This window comes from Papaver somniferum, unplaced genomic scaffold (genome assembly GCF_003573695.1).
Source record: "Papaver somniferum cultivar HN1 unplaced genomic scaffold, ASM357369v1 unplaced-scaffold_137, whole genome shotgun sequence".
NCBI lineage: Eukaryota > Viridiplantae > Streptophyta > Magnoliopsida > Ranunculales > Papaveraceae > Papaver > Papaver somniferum.
In genome coordinates, this window is record NW_020622934.1 from 17,085,356 (window position 1) to 17,091,255 (window position 5,900).

Genomic DNA, 5,900 nt, shown 5'->3' on the forward strand with positions numbered 1-5,900 from the left:
GTGCTTATTATCTTATAAGGGAAAATCATGTAAAACTCGCTTTGAATTGGTTTACAAGGGAAGTCGTGAGTTCGAACGTCGTAAGAAGAAGCATTATAAGTATATTGGAAAGACCGGGTGGAAAAATACAACAATCTCAAAAAAGAACGATTTCCCCTTGAAGCTTCTACATAATGTCCATAAAGAAAATAAATGAGACAAAGAATCAGTGTATACTTTTGAGAAGAGAATAGATCTCAAAAATTCCATTCTTGATACAGTTTCAGAATCAGTTCGAGATTTATTTGATTCTGACATTATTAATACTACAGTTTATTGTAGTAAACACCAATCATTAGACTAGTAAAAATCAAACCCTTGAATCTGAGAAAAATCTACGCTGAAAACGATGAAGAAAAAAAATTGATGACTGAGTTGAACTCCGATTTGCAGAGTTTCTCTCACCTGAACTCACTCCGATTTTCCTTACAGGTAGATAAATCTGTCGCTTGGAAATCTTCTCGGGAAATGGATAGCTCTACTTTTTTTGTACCACCGGTTACTAACACCCAAAATTAGTTTTTCTTAATTGAACCATTTTGAAAGAAAAAAAAAAAAACTTTATGTCCCTTCTGGGTTGAAAAAACACTTGTAGGCATTTAGTAGGCTTCAAATTAACTAGGTAATAAAACATTACCCATCTCTAGTAGGCATTCTCATCTAATTTCCCATTTGAAATGAGGATCTTTTTTATTTTCGTTTTTGAAGCATTGAAAGCAGGATATTGGGTCAGTTAATTAATTGCTTCCCTAATTAAAGCATAGGTGCAGACATTCCTTTGCAAGCATAGGTGCATATTAATAACATAGCTGTTACAATCAAAAAGAGTAGTTAACGTAACTACATTTCCTGCCTTAAACTAATTATAATTAAGATTAATTAATTGTGTGTTAATTATACGCTTAGTTCCGTAATCTGATAAGTGTATCAACTTCGGATGCTGTGCGCATGCAACAAGTTGATTATCCAAAAATGGCAAAATTTCCTAAACTGGAAGTCTGGAACTGGTTTCCCAGTTTCCATTAGCATACTTTCATTTTTTAAAAATGTATCGTTTTTTCATATAAAATCAGAAACATATGCTTAGTCTTTAAGGAGACAATATTCTTCCCAGAACTTCTCTGCTTGGGAATCCTTACATTGTTCAAGCCTGTTACAGATTTCATACGAGCTCTGTTTTTCTTGCTGGTACAAACTCATATCCCTAACCAAATTTCCTATTCTCTCTGTTTCGTTGCTCTGTTTCCATTTTTTTCTCTTCATTTTCTGTTGTAATCAGTGAAATCATCACTTAAAATCATGGGTTGTTTCTTAATTTTCTGTTGCAAAATCGTTTGTTGTTTCTTATCAGAGATTATATCATGTGAAACATGTCATTTGTTTCTTTTATTATTTGGGTTTATTTCTCTTGAAATCATAGATCTACAGTTGTAATATCATCATTTGCTTCCATTTTCTGTTTCCAATTTTTTCTTAGTGTTGTTAATATCATAGAAACAGAGGTTAAGAATCATGGATTGTTTATGTTTCGATATGCTTGTTTAGGGAACCCATGATTGAGTATAGCAGACAGAGGAGATTTAGATTGTCTTCAGGTCATGCATGATATGAGTGAGATATTACATAAAAATTTTAGATCGCACTTGTAAATTTGAAATGGTTTTGCAATTTTTTTAGGTCTTGTATGTTTCTGTTTATATTTGAAATTTGCCCCCTTTTTTATCAGGAACAACAAAAATGGTGGGTACTTGCAGTCGATTGCTAGGCAGAAAGATGGGGAGGTGTGTACTAAAGGTTAGCGACTCTCATCTTTTCTTTTCTTATTTTAATACAAAGGAAAAGAAGTATCCAAGATCTACAAGAAGTAGATATAGAAGCAAACACAAAAACAAAAAAGATTACATGAATCTAGAATCCCAGTTCAAAACTGTATTTGAGAAGTTAAAATGGAGCCTTGAATCAGCAGTCATTGCCCATGTCCCTCTTAGAGATATTCCTCGTATCACTCTGAAGTTGAGCATATGCTGTTTTTTTTTGCTGGTAACACCTGTTTTAAACTAATTTGTGTATGCTCAACTATGTATGTGTTTGTAAAATATTGTAGATGGCACGCGCACCAGCGATGGCTCCCTCGATGCCTTTTCCCCTCTCTCCTTATGCCCATGTACGTGATCTCCATGAGGAGGGTAATTGGTATGTTCCCCTTATTATAGGTTTGGCCATCTTTGGCGGCTTTTGCCTTCTCATGTACGTCTTGTGGAGGAGCAGTCGGCCACCAGCGACGGCGTAGTTTGAATGTGTCAGATGGAGGTCTTGTTTGGATGTACGCTGTCCTGTTTCGCAAAATCTATGTAGTTCTTTCATCTTTGGGATGTCCAAAATTTAGTGTTTGCTAATAAGATATGTAGCACAGGAAAAAATCCCTTGATCCGAACTCGCACATTTTGGGTGCAAGACTAAATCATCAATCACTCTAGACACTTCTATATTTATGGTTTTGTAAGTTATGTTCAGCTTTACTATCACTTTGTAAGTCATGGAACACAATTTGATGCATATTGGATGAACTTCTACCGCAAATTGCATCGCAGAGATAACTTGCCTTCCCTGCATTTCAATGTATAACTCTAGTACTCCCAAACAAGATCTGAATTCAACTGTCACTATTTGGCAGCATATATGGAAAACAAGTAGTATACATTAAGCACGCTTTTAATGAGAAACCTCCAACGTAACTACTGTGTTTGTTTCTCTGGTCTGATTTGGAAATTGAGATCTGTTGTGGAGGAGACCGCGGAAGGAGCTGCGGAAAATGGATGTTCAGCTCAGGTATGCGCCTCTGAAGCTTCAGCTGTAACTTGCGCCAGGGCTTGTTGGTGGGAGATTCCAATGAGTCCCTATGAACATTCAGTGAAACGAAGAATCATTAGAGTAAATAGCTTACCATAATATCCTTCCGTATACTCTGGTGAGCCATGCCAAAGAAATAACACAAACAGCAAATCAAAACACATTTTAATTAGAGAAAATCGACAGTTGATGCAAAATCTTAAATTTGGATGTAACATTCTTAGATTAGTTGATATTTAATAAATTTGGATGTATAAAGGAGTAAGTAGGTCAGCGATATTTTGGATCAAATGTATAATCCTCTGAGATGAAGGAACCATAGTATGCATATTTTACTGCAAAAAAAGATCACAGAAATTTAAGCATCGACGCAGTATGAACACTAAGAACATCAACAGAGTACTTACAGCGCATAAAGAAATAAATTAGTAATTCTTAATTGCAGAAAATGAAGCAAAGTTAGATCCAAGATTCCAAATTGCAGAAGAAACCCAGCCCCTAGATTTCAAATCTGAGACATAAAACTTAATGTTAACACTAAACCTGACACAGAATGTAAACTCTAAAATGATAGTGACTTCCTTCTTCCCTCCTCCTTTTTCCGTGCTTGGGACCGGCAAATAAATGATATATCATTTACAATGGCAGAGTTAAAAAAGGGTGTTCACTTAAAATAAACATCATTAAGAGAAACAAAGGTAAATGTATTGCAAAAAGCGGCCCAAAATATTCAGTTCTACATCACCAGAACCTGAAACCCCTAGGTGGTGGGTTCCGTGACCAAGATAGATATTGCTTACACTGAGAAAACAGATAAATATGATACCTACACAGCAAAAAAGTATGACCAAGATAGATATTTTGACATTGACAATTATCTCATGGAATATGTGAAGAGTGATGGTTTAGAATGAGACACTGTATCCATAGAAAGGGAACACAAGAACCATGTTTTAAAATGTAGACGAATATAGAGATGGATACAGAACTACATCCAAGAAACAAATTCTTCACAGTTAGCCTACTTCTCCTGTGCTCACACGATCAAATTAGTTCACCTCTTGAACCATATTTGAATACCTAGTGGCAATGACTGGATATACCCTATGGCAGTCATACAGTAATCGCCTAACCTCATAGTCTGATTGAGCCTCCAGATCGGTTCAATTAAGAAAAAAAACGTTCAATCAGAAAAAAAACAAAAACCAAACTTCACTGATTTCCAGCTAGCCTCTTAATAATAACATCAACATTTGCAGACGACATTGATCCAAATTTTGCAAAAGACTCAAAGGACCACATAAATCAACTTCAACATATAATTATCCCCCTAATCAGCTTCACTCCCAAAAGTATATTAAGCAGATCAGTAAGGAATATAAATCCTTTCAACCCCTCCTTCCTTCCCCATCTACCCTTCCAGGACTTACCAAAGTTCACAATTAGAATTAGGCAAATCAGATCAAAGCTGGTTGCTTAAAAGTTGCATTCACATAAGCTTAATGAGCCCAAACTGAAACCTCACAACATACCAACAAAAAGTGTTTCCTGATGTATCAATCAAATTAGACTTTGGCAGGGAAAGAAAAAAAAACTTACATAGTTACATTCTTCTTAACCACTGCATCAGGAAGACGTTTCTTTACTTCTTTTTTTCATGTTGAACTTCCCTCTACAGAAGACACACACCCCATCAAAAACCCTAAAACCTAATTGATCACAAAAATTAACTCAAAACCCATTAAAGTAAAATCCCTATTACCTTTAGAAGTTGGAAGAACATCTCCATCATTAGCAGTACCTGAAGCGATCTTAACCCGTTAAGCTTCTCTGCTACATTGTCGACTTCATTCCCATCTGCATATAAACAATACAAATCACAAAACAGCAAAAAAAGAAGAGAGATTTGGGGATTTATTGTGATTAGCACCTTTAAAGATGACAGCAGACTTCATGGGCGTTTTCGAATTCACAATACTCTGCTGGTATACTACTAATTCGAATTGGAAAAATTGAAGAACAACGAAGTTAGAATTGATCTTGTCAAATGAATCAATCATCTTAGATTAGATGCTCTTTCTAGTATAAACTGGAATTTTCATCTTCAATCCCCGGGAAAAAAAAAACTAGGGCTAGCTAGTAGTGATATGCTAATCAGTTTTCTGTTACAGTTACGAGAATGTTGTGAATCACTCGTGTAATCTGTTAAGAACTTGTGCGCTGAAGGCACCTAATCAAGAGAGCGGGGTGTATATGCTATCGACACCTGTACGTGTGTACGTGTGGCTATTATCATTTTCTTACATGAATTCATTTTCTTTAGAACCCAATGTTAAGATATTTGAGTATCTTGACACTTATGGTGTGTATATATGCAGTTATAGAGTATATATTCTTGTTATCTAGGTATTGTAAAATTAGTTATGGTCATATATCTTTGTATATTTTTCTTTCTTTTTTACTTGTTGTATTCTTTTATAAGTAGGTGTTTTTTACCTATTTAAGTAATACACATAATGAGTTCATCTCATACACATTTGTTGTCTTTCTCTATGCTCATGTTTATCATGGCATCAGAGCCAGCAACGATTTGAGAATCCATTCTTCCGCTACATAAACTTTGAAACAACCCTTGTCTTAAGTCATTTAGAGAAACTTATCTTCAAATCCCTGTGGTTCTCAGTCTTTTCCTTAAAACTCTAAAATCAGAAAATCAAGCTACTTCTTCAAACCTGATTAACATGTCTCGAGAAGATTCCCAACCTATCACTACGAAATTCGAGGGAACAAACTATACTCATTGGTTTTCCCTTATGAAGAGTTTTCTCATAGGGAAAGGTATGTGGAAATACATTGATGGTACGGAGAAATGTCCTAAAACAAGCACCTCGACTAGCAAAGACAAAGAAAAAGAATCAGTTGATCTCAATGAAACCTGGGAAATCAACAATCACAAGATTTTAACTTGGATCGGCAACACTGTAATCACTTCAATCAGTATGCAGCTTACC

At 35.4% G+C, this 5,900-nt stretch overlaps 1 long non-coding RNA gene across 1 annotated transcript; it reads right to left on the reverse strand.

Annotated features, from left to right (window-relative positions):
* Positions 1–2,536: 2,536 nt before the first annotated feature.
* Positions 2,537–5,094, reverse strand: LOC113334991. Its single transcript, XR_003353088.1, has 4 exons — positions 4,820–5,094; positions 4,652–4,746; positions 4,489–4,561; positions 2,537–2,936 (listed from the first exon to the last, which is right to left on the reverse strand). It is a non-coding gene; the product is annotated as an uncharacterized LOC113334991 (long non-coding RNA).
* Positions 5,095–5,900: the final 806 nt, after the last annotated feature.